Raw genomic sequence first — 12,110 nt, forward strand, 5'->3', positions numbered from 1 at the left:
TTTTATTCTCTTTTTTGATGATGAATTATTTATCTATTGATTTTATATTATATCCTTTATTAGTGTGTGTTGTGTATTGATAGTTGATAGATGTAGTGATGGTTTCTAAAAACAATTTTCACTTACTGATGATGAATTCTCAGAGGATTGAAATAATTCGACAGGGCATATGTATGATGTTGTAGAAAGTTAATGTGTGTGTTGATTTTTGTATCGTATCCGGCCAAATACCGAAGACCTTAAAGTTGGGTTTTGTCGGTTATTGAATAATTTAAATTGTATTCTCATGAAGTGCGTTCTTATTGAAGACGCAACGTTTTACATTAAAGAAATAAGTATTTTTTGACAGTTGTTTGGGTTTATATAAGATCTGGTTAGAAGCTCTTAGTTCCTTTACAAATAATTTTTTTTTACCATCCGGTGTGTGTGTCTGCGTGTATTTGTAAGTTCGTATGTCCGAATTGGTTCGGGATACCATTTTGTTCGTCCATATCTCAAGAACCAATAGAGATATCGACTTCAAATAACTTTTGCAGATAACATAATCAAAAGATACTCGTACAAAAAGGAGTTTAAACAAAATGAAGAGGTATTTTTTACCATAACTCTTTAAACACAAAAAGTGAACATTTTTGCTAACCCCAAATATCTCAAGAATCAATTACGCTGAAGTACAAACGAGGAAGACTTTAAAGTTGAGTCTTTTTTTTCATTGAATAATTCAAATTTAATTCTAATTAAAGGTGTTTATATAAAAGACGAAAAGCTCTAAATAATGGAATTAGACACAAGTTATCTGATTTTAAAATGTTGGATCATTGTATGACGCGTTTATCGTTTAGTTTTAAATAAAATAGTCAGTTTAGGTTAGGTTAGGTTGGAGTGGCTGTCCGGATGTCATTGACACACGTAGACCTCAAGGGTCCATTGTGATACCACTAATGAGGTTACTCATTTGAGAGTAATGAATTTAAACAAACCATTTTGTACTTTTAATAAAGTTAGAGAGACGTTTTGTGTTGGCAACGATTCACTGGTGTTATCGAAGAAGGGATTACCGAGAAAATAATTCCTTCTAATGGAGAGTGCTGGACATGTACACAGAAGGTGTTGGACTGTTTCCTCTTTCTCCTCGTCCATGCAGCTTATACAGAAGTCATTTGTGTAGACCCCTAGCCTCATAGCATGTCTTCCTATGAGGCAGTGTCCCGTTATTACTTCAATTGTATGGCTTATACTTTGTCTGCTCAGTCATATCAAGCTTTTTGACCGTTTTAAGTCAATACTTGGCCATATTTGCTTGCTTGCTAGGTAGGTGGTATTTGTGACCATCAAGCATTTGTTGTTTCTAGAGCATATTGCTTGAGAAGATATTTGCATGTAGCAAGTGGTGTTCCTATGTTATGTTTTTGTCTAACATAAGGCAGAAGTTTTTCGTTTTTGGCGAGCTCATCGGCTTTGCAATTTCCCGGAATGTCTCTGTGGCCCGGCACCCAAATGAGGTGAATGTTAAACTGTTCCGTCATCTCATTCAGAGATGATTGACAATCGTGGACTGTTCGAGAGTTTGTGGAGACAGACGCGAGAGATTTAAGAGCGGCTTGGCTGTCTGAGAAGATTCGTATATTCTTACAAGATATAACGTTTACTTTGAGCCAGGATAGTGCTTCTTTAATCGCCATTACTTCTGCCTGGAATACACTATATTGATTGGGAAGTCTATAGGATAGACTGAGATTCAGTTGTTCAGAAAAGATACCACTTCCAACTCCGTGATCGGTCTTTGAACCGTCAGTATAGAAGTGTATCGCATCGTCTTCCAGGGGTCCCTCTTCTTCCCAGGAGGATCTTGAAGGGATGGACACATGGAATCTTTTACCAAATACCATTCTTAGGGTGGTATAGTCTAAGCGATCTGGGATGGATCTGAAATTGTCTAGAATAGTAGTATGTCCAGTATTGTTACTGGTCCATTGAGAGGTGGCTCTCAGCCTTACACATGAGTTGGCAGCCACCTTTTTAGAGAAGATGTCAAGTGGTGTGAGGTTTAAAAACAATTCCAGTGCTGCGGTTGGTGTTGTGCGAAGTGCTCCTGTGTCCTGTGTCTTGTCCAGTGCGATCCACCACACGACGGCTCCATAAATGAGTATCGGCCTGATTACCGAAGTGTATAGCCAGTGGGTTATTTTTGGGGAGAAGCCCCATTTTGATCCTATGGCCTTTTTACAAGTAAAAAGCGCTACAGTAGCCTTTTTGACTCTTTCATCAGTATTTGCCTTCCAATTTAGTTTTTTGTCTAAAATGAGGCCCAAATATTTAGCTTGATCGGAAAAGCTTAAGTTTAATATCAGAAAATTGATTTTCCCTAGCAATTTACCAAAACCAATTTTGAACTGTTAAATTCCAATTGGGTTTTGAAAATTCCTTCAATAGTCCTTAACAATTTTCTTTCATATGTTGATCAAAGTTCAAAAGTATTTGAGGTCAGAAAAGGAAAATTAAGAGAGGTCAAGCTATAGATGCCTAACTTCGTATTTTAAAAAATGTACACTAAAAATTAATTGAAACTTAAATGCAAGAAATACCCTAATAATGTTTAGTTCTGAGATTTGTAAGGAGATTAGACTTACATGGACAGATATAAAAAAATGAATGTTGCAAAGTAAATAAACTATTTAATAGAAACACAAATATTGATAATCCTTCAAGTCTTCTCACATTGCTGATTTTTCAGAAAGGGCTAACAATTGTAATTATTAAATTTCCACAGGAATTTAATAATATTGTAGTGGGTCAGATTTGTCCAATTGAAAATTTAGACATTTATCGACGTTTCAAGGTCGCTATAGTTTAAATACAGTTTTTCTTAGAAATATGTCTATGCGAGCGCCCGTACGTTCGCACGTACTTTTCATCGTCTATATATTCGCATTTATTCATAGCTTCCTATAGTAAGTATTTAAAAAAATTATTTAGCAATTTCATATCAAATGGATGTCTTGAACAACAAAGTCATGAATTTTTGTAACTGAATTAGAATAGGAACTGGTCGAGAGCTCATAGTTCCATTAAAAATCATTTGTTTGTGAAGACACGTTTTTTTGTTGACTCGTTTAAGATTTATTTAAAAAGACTGTTTATTCTTGAACCACTTGAATGAATATAAAGTCTGTACTTGAATCATGGAATAATAAGATAAATTTGTGGTGTATGATCTTTACTTCTACCTGTGTCTCTAAAGTAAATCAATATTTATAAGGGTAACATTTTAAACAAAGCACTCTTTTAGTGGTATGTTCTTATCCACTCAGCAAACTAATTTACTAGGTTAGGAATACTTCAAGTAACGGGATGTCCAATTATTCTATGACCCCGCTAACTCCGAATCGATATCTAAAATATTCCCATCTTTATAAACTCTCATCCAAAACTAAACGACTTTTTATCGCCTCTAAACAATTTAAAAGATTTAAGTATCTTCACGAACCCAATCAATAATTCACATTTATTATAGTTGCGTCTTTAAAACTTACTCTATCTTTCAAATAAAACTCAAATATTTGATCAGCTGCCCATAAAATTCTTGGTCTTCATTCTGAAGAATTTAAAGTTTTTTTTTTTTGAAATTTTGTCACAGTTTTGCAAAATTCTTTCACAAAGTTAAATCCACCACCAACAATTATCCATTTCTTTTATATTCTTTTCCTGGAACATCCAATAGACAGATACTTCCTTTCCTTTTTTGTCTATGCACAATCTATAAAGCACGCTTGCAATTCTAACTAACTTATAGCAAAACTTTGCCTTAAATTCCTTGAAACTTGGACGCAAATCTCATTTCAAACATTGCATTAACTAGAATAACCCAAACTCAAAACCAAAAAGAAGAAATAAATCTGAGCTCCTCATCAAACAGCACCACCACGATTTACCACCATACTCCTGTTCTTCTTCTTCTTTTTCGTCTTCAATCAAAACTAAAATAAAACTTTTTCTCACCCACAAGATTCAACCACTAATTTATAACACAGCTCCTCTGGCTCTTTAGTCTCAGAGACAAACTTTTTTATATGCCATATTTTTTGCAAAGAAATAAAAAAGAAAACTTTATCATTTTTTCATTATGATTCATTTGGTTTTAAAATAAAAACCTAAATTTAATTTTTATAAAATGTGTCTGTTAGTTCGGTTTTACTTTTAATAGTGCAAAGTATTTGCATCGCACGAATGCACGAATGCACACTGCACACACAATCCAAATCCATATCCATGCAGCATCATGCAAGCGCAATTAAAAGTTAACACTTTCCATCCAACTCAAGACCTGTGCTGCAGCTCTTCTCTTAGTAATCACACACATCCTGAATCCTGACGTGTTGGTTGGTTAAAGGAGATACTTGAAATTGTATTTGCTTACCAAAATAAAAATAAAAAAAATATATGTATATGTTTTTACTGCATGCATTTCTGTGATGGGAATGAGATATGTAACTATGAAAATATGTTACGTATACGCCACGTAACCCAAAATAAATTGCATAAAATGCTGCACTGATAAGTGATGCGTTCGTGCATAAAACGCTCCTTCGAACATAGATTGTGGGCGTACGACTGATTCTGAAGTATGCGTTTCCATTAAAATTTGTATGTAGCGCAACTATTGTTGTCCGGGATATGCACGTGTACACGTGGCTGTTTCATACGCCAATAAAATGATAATATATAACTAATAAATTGCATTCATTGCTGTGGTACGCAATAAAGTGATGATCCCATTTGTCTTAAGGCAACATGAGCTATAGCAAATGTTATGGGTCTCACACAAAAGTCTAAGGTCAACATTATAAAAATGCAGCTAAGGTTTAAGCACTGGTATTGTAAAAGTATTGACTTATTTTCATTTAATTTTCAATTTAGAGAAGTTCAGTAGGTTACGTTCATAATAGAAGCGCGATTTCGTTAACAATGAACGTCGACCACATTATTTTTCTGCAATTCTAAATCAGTAATGTTGTGGTTCTTAACTGTCAAATGGCAAAAGATGACAGCTTTAGAAATGAGAACTGAACAAATAGCGGGCTATTCATAATGAAACCTTTTATTGGATAACCCTAAGAGGACTCTAAAGTCATAATTTACTTTATGGAAAATGTTGTATCTTACGCACGTACAGACATCTTTCTAAGAATATTTTATTTCGACTCTAGGACCTTAAACGCCGAGAAATGTCAAAATTTTTAATTTGACAAATCGGACCCATTACAATAACTTCCTATGGGAAGTTTAAAACAAGTTGAGAACTTTTACGATAGTGGAGCACTGGTTCTAAAGTTCTAAACAATGATTTTAATCCCACCTTATTTAAATTTAAATCTATCGATCAACAATTTAAGTTATATAAAATCCTCATTCGACTTAAAGCTTCATTCTTCCCATAGTTAGTTCTTTGGAAGTCAATATGTATTAAATCAAATGTACGCAACTGATGAGTTCCGCCTCGGTAATTCAAATGTACACAAGAAAGCTCATAAGGTGCATCAATTTCACAATTAATAAGTTGATGAAAAAATACTAAGTCATTATTAACACGTTTTTGATGGAGAGATTGCATTTGAAGAAGTAGAATACGATGTTCATAGGGAGGCAGATCATAGGGATCTTCCCAAGGAAGACCTTTTAGGGCAAAGCGAATGAAATTATGTTGAATTGATTCAATACGTTTTCTATGAATTTCGTAATAGGGAGTCCATACCTGCGAAGCATATTCAAGATGAGGACGAACAAGGAAAGGGTAACATAGGGATCATTGAACTCCTTTGCCCAGCGTTTTATAAAACCAAGCATAGAACTTGCCTTATTAACAATAAACTTAATGTGATGTGTAAACTCTAAGTTGGAACAGAAATGTACACCTAAATCTTTAAATGTGGAGACACGACAGAGTTTTTGCTGTGATATACAATAATCAAATACACTACCGATTCTTTTCTAGTAAAAGTTATTATCTGGCATTTTAAGGGGTTGAGAGTAAGGCTATTTTTGCCACACTAAAATGTAAAGCTATCACTATCGGCTTGCAAAAGGATACGATCATGGTTGGACTTTATTATTTTGAAAATCTTCATATCCTCAGCAAAAATGAGAACTTTACTTGAGCGTAGACATGACAATACATCGTTAACAGACAGGATGAACAGAAAAGGGCAAATATGGCTCCCCTGGGGAACCCCAGATTGAGCAACAAAAGGTTCAGAATACAAATTTCTAAATTTTACCTCATATAGGATCTGTTTTCAGGGAATGACTTAATCCAAGCTAAGAAAAATGGTGGAAAACTAAGAGCCTTAAGTTTAAATAAAATAATTCCGTAGCTTAGTTGGTCAAAAGCTTTAGAAAAGTCAGTGTATACACAGTCAACTTCATAACCTTGTTCTAAAGCGTTTGAACATATGTTTGAGAATGTGAGGAGATTAGTAACGGTTGATCTTTTTTTCACAAAACCATGTTGCTGTTCGCAAATGAGATTTTTACTAAAATATGCTACGCTTTCACAAACAACTTGTTCAAATACTTTATAAATGCAAGAAAGCTTTGCAATGGGCCTGTAGTTGCTTATATCCGACTTGTTACCTTTCTTGAAAATTGGTGTTAGAAATGATTTTTCCATATGCTGGGAAATTTGCCTGTTTTTAGAGAAAATTCGAATAAGAGCGTAAGGGGTTCAACTAAAGCATTAATACACTTTTATAGTACTATCGGGGGAATACCATCGGGACCGGCTGAGCAGTCATCATTTAAAGCAGATAAAAGATCAAGGACCGTACTCTGTAGGACAGGTATGTGACTACAGCTAGTTTGCGAAAAGGAGTGAATATTATGAAAATATACATCATCAACTTCTTCAGGGTTATTAACAAAGGACTCTCGTAAATTTGTTGCGAAAGCATTACAGATTTCAACAGTTTTATCTAACGAAAGGTTCTTGTAAGTGAAGTTAACTAAAAAGCCATCTGATTTTTTTCTTTAAGTGTACAAGGTTCCAAAATTGTTTAGGATTCTCTTTCAAAGAGGATCTTATAAAAAGTTGAAATTGCAATTCCAGAAATGGTTAAATATTCAGAAAAATGCTTTAAGTAAGCTCTTCTGAAATCAAAATTGTATAAGCAATCAAAATTACTGTGTTCTTAAGTCAAGACAAATTTCCAAGGGGCTGTGATATTTATCAATATTAGCAATTCTTCATTTAGATTCTAGAACAAGAGTACTAATAGGGTCAGAAGAAAAGACTTAATCGAGCATTCGACTTTTTGAGTTTTTAATACAGCTTGTTTGCTGTAAGTCAGTAAGAAGGACTTTATCGAGAAAAGAGGCAGGATTCGTCTTCGGATGGAATCCAGTCAATGTGTTGTAAATTAAAATCATCAAGTAAAATATTGGTGTCAGAGCTGGACAAATTTATAAGATAGTCTAATGCCAAGGAGATATCGTTAAAAACAGACTCTAAACTTTTTGGAGGAATGTAAACGTTTAAAATGAAAAAAGTCTAAGTCTGTATCATAATCTTTACACAAACCAGTTTAATTGATAATTCAAATGGAAAAGATACAGAAGAAGAGAAATGTGTATTTTTTACCGCAATGAGAACACCTCCACCTAAATCCTTTGCATTACCAACATGACGATCGTTTCTGTGACGGAAAAGCTTGATGTAAGCCACGTTTCTGTCAAAACGAATACGTTGTGTGGAAATGATTGGAAATTACGTTTTGATAGAAGAGCGCAAGCCTGTTAAGTTTTTTGACTTCGTTTTCAAAGAAACACCCTGTTTTTGACTTTGAGTAAATTATTTGACTTAAGTCTCTGCGGGCCATATACATATTTGGGTTGCAAATAGAATCAAAGTAAGAAGGATTTGTTATTAATTTAAAAGAGGAAACAAAGCTTTATGGTTTACTGATCTTAGTACACCTGATGGAAGAGCTGGAAGGTATGCTCTTGGTAGATACTAAGTGGAAAGTTATATCTTCTTGCGTTGCAACTGGGTCCAGACGAGATATAAAAATTATTTTTGGTTTCGAGACAGCTTTGATAGGGATGAAATTGTTTATACTTGTTCTTAATGATTTATAATTTTGACCAAGTTGATGTTTATGTTTGATTTGAGAACAATTAAGTGGTGATTCTCATCGGCTTTGTTGATCTTTTTGATGATTAAATGAAAAAACATTCAGACAAAAACAATTCAACAGTTTACATTTAACAGTGACAAGTCTTCAAAGTCGGAAGCGCTTTAAATTTTAATTGTTTTAATTGTTTAAATTATTTTTTGTTTTAATGTTTTTGTAATATTTAAATCAATGTAAGTCATACTTGAAAGCTTTACATAATATTCGTATGTATTTAATAAACACTCTTATCATTTATGTGAATAAAGACATCCCCTGAAGAAGACGGCAATCACCGTCGAAACATTGGGAAAAATCAAATGAAAATTGTTTTCATTTAATCATCAAAAAGATCAACAAAGCCGATGAGAATCACCACTTAATTGTTCTCAAATCAAACATAAACATCAACTTGGTCAAAATTATAAATCATTGCACAATTCGGACGGCTAGCCGATATTTCTTTATTTACAAATATGAAAAACTATTATCAACATATGCTTTATAAGTATGGCGAACACGTATGTATGCATCTTAAAGAATACAGCAACTTCAAACAAAAATCCGCGAACCAAAAACAAACACACGCATTTCTACTAACTTGCAGACAATATGGATTTATTCCCAAACATTTACAAAGATCCACAAATAACACCAAAGCACTTTTCTCCAGCAAAGAATCCCTCGCTTCATATGACAAAATTGAACTCAAATTCCATCAAAAAATTCTCAACCTAGAAATTACTGAAACCTACCACAAAATAAAACAAACAAACAACACACTCAGAATGCTTAACAAACGAATACATGAAAATATAACATCGGAAGAACATAAACAATTCATAACTCAACAACAACAAAGCTTTATTAACATTTGCAAGAAAAAACAACAAATCCACACAGAAAAAATCAATCAATTAAAATATGCTTTTTGGACAAAATTCAACATCAAAATGCATGAAAATTGGTTTGTTAATAAAAGTGATATAGAGTTTCCAATTGAAATCAAATGGCTTCTCTCTCTGGGAAAAAAATTTGCATTGCCAATTGGAAAAAATACATTCCCTCTTTTCCAACTCATTGCTGATGGTGAAGAAATTATAAGGTCTGAAAAAGACGAAACCAGACAAGAAACAACCAGAGCCAAGTATAGCAATATGCTTAACTCTTTTCAACGTCACCACCACAACAACATTTTCGAAAAGTACATTATGAAGATACACAAAGACGCTGCAAATTTTCTTAAAAAACACAAAAACATCATCATTGTAGCAGCTGACAAAGGCAATGTCACAGTTGCGATGAATAGGAAAGAGTATGACGAGAAGATGACAGAACTTCTGTCTGACCGCTCAACATATAGAGTCATGAGAACGACCCCCCTCACCACCTTGCAAAACAAAAACAATGAATTCGTTAAATGGTTACACACTAACAAGATTATCGACGACAGAGAGAAAACAAAAATGACCAACTACACAGCACAAATACCTGCTATATATGGACTACCGAAAATACATAAACAAAACATGCCTCTCCGCCCGATAGCATCATCGATGAAAGTGCCTTGTTATGAACTCTCCAGGTTTCTTGGTAAAATATTACAGTGTGTCACGAAAGAATCTTCCCACTCAGTTAAAAATTCGTTAGAGTTCAAGTACAAAGCGAAAGATTTAACAATCGATAAAAATGAAGTTTTGGTTTCTTATGACGCTGTTTCTCTGTTCACTAATGTTCCTGTTCAACTTGCAGTCAACATTATTAAAAGTAAATGGGAAATTATAAGCCAAAACACAAGGTTGAGCCAAAGCAAATTTCTCGAATTGTTTAATTTTTGCATTAAGGACAATAACTATTTACAATTTAAAGACAACTTGTACAAACAAATACATGGTATGCCAATGGGAAACCCTCTTTCCCCGACGATTGCTGACTTGGTTTTAGACTATTTGCTTGAAGAATGTTTTAAACTAAACTACAGACCTAAGTTTATAGCAAAATACGTTGATGATATTTTCGCGATTGTTAAAAGAGAAGAAATTGATAATGTGCTAACGATGCCTCAACCAATTCAACGAAAAGATCCAGTTCACCGTAGAGAAGGAAGAAAGTGAGTCAATAACATTCCTAGACGTTAAAATCTATCGGGAAAACGACCGTCTGTCTTTCGACTGGTATCAGAAGGATACGGCATCTGGAAGACTTGTCAATTTCCGATCTAATCAAGCCAAACACATACGTATGAACACTGCTTCCAATCTCATAAATAAAGTCTTTGCGTTGAGTGACTCAAAATACCACTCCGACAATGAGAAAAAAGTAACACAAATACTCATTGACAATAGCTTTCCGATAAAAATCATAAGAAACTTGATACTTCGTCAAAAACATCAAGTTTCTTCCGGAAACAAGTTGGAAGAGAAGAATGGTGTTTATAAAAGTGTTGTGTATGTTCCCAAACTCTCGGAAAATTTCAAAGAAGTTGTCGCCAAAAACAACTCTGACGTGAACTTAGCATATAAGTCAAACCAGACAATTGCATCTTTATTTACATGCCTAAAGACGAAAACGGACAAGGATCGCCGCTCAGACGTAGTTTACAAAATAAACTGCAAAGGAAAACCGGACGAACCATGCAATCTCTGCTACATTGGCACAACTAAACAACTCCTTCGACAAAGAATGGCTAACCATAAATCAGACATTCGCCAAAAAAACCCGGAAAAGACAGCACTAGCATGCCACACCATCGAAACAGGACATCAACCAGACTTTGAAGGAGTCCAAATTCTTGCAACGGAGAAACATACATCCAAACGCTATACATTAGAAACACTTCACATAATAAATAACAAAAATAATATGAACCGCAAACAAGACACTCAAAACATATCCGCCGTTTACTGTTCCTTAGTTTCAGACAAAAACAATTCAACAGTTTACATTTAACAGTGACAAGTCTTCAAAGTCGGAAGCGCTTTAAATTTTAATTGTTTTAATTGTTTAAATTATTTTTTGTTTTAATGTTTTTGTAATATTTAAATCAATGTAAGTCATACTTGAAAGCTTTACATAATATTCGTATGTATTTAATAAACACTCTTATCATTTATGTGAATAAAGACATCCCCTGAAGAAGACGGCAATCACCGTCGAAACGTTGGGAAAAATCAAATGAAAATTGTTTTCATTTAATCATCAAAAAGATCAACAAAGCCGATGAGAATCACCACTTAATTGTTCTCAAATCAAACATATACTTGTTCTTTTTGATGGAGGGGTAGAATTTCTAGCATGTTCAGAATTTTCTCTTAGACTTTTTCTTTTGTTTATCAGGTACACTTTCTGCGTTATTAACACCAGAACCTGATTGCGCAAGAATATCTTCTCCTGTAGAAGAGAAAGTAGTGGGAATAGACTGTGACAAATCATTAGTCGAAGTAGAACTATCGACCATGATGTTGGTTACAGAGTATGCATTTAATTTGCAAACTGCAGCGTTGAAAAACTTCAGAAGCTCTTCAAAATCTTTAGAAAGTTCTAAAACGTCAGCCTTAAAAGAAGACATTTTGAAAGCTAGTTGAGATACAGAGAGCTTACGGCAGTAGTGACAGTACCAGTACTTTTTTTTGCTAAGACTATATTCAACTCAAGAAATTCATTTTCCTAATCAGCATATTTGTGAATGTCCATTACAAAAAAATTCCAATGAAAATCTATAATATCCTTAACTGCTACAATTTGTGAAACAAAAATTAACAAAACAAACAAACCTAAATCTTGAAAACGGACCCATTGATTTGAAATATCAAAAAAATATGTCATGTGGATTAAGAAAATTTTCAAAAGTTAAAAAAGATTTTATCGACAGAACAAGTTACAGAATTGTGAACAACTCTTTGCTAAATTTGTATCGTTCACATAAATATCTTCAACTTTCAGGCA

General features: G+C 33.9%; 1 protein-coding gene across 4 annotated transcripts in view; it reads left to right on the top strand.

Annotated features, from left to right (window-relative positions):
* The window catches only part of LOC129939105 (acetylcholine receptor subunit alpha-like), a 198,873-nt gene that overhangs the window by 80,021 nt on the left and 106,742 nt on the right, over nucleotides 1-12,110 (top strand). The window lies entirely within an intron of this gene.

The sequence above is a fragment of the Eupeodes corollae genome, chromosome 1, assembly GCF_945859685.1.
Source record: "Eupeodes corollae chromosome 1, idEupCoro1.1, whole genome shotgun sequence".
Lineage (NCBI taxonomy): Eukaryota > Metazoa > Arthropoda > Insecta > Diptera > Syrphidae > Eupeodes > Eupeodes corollae.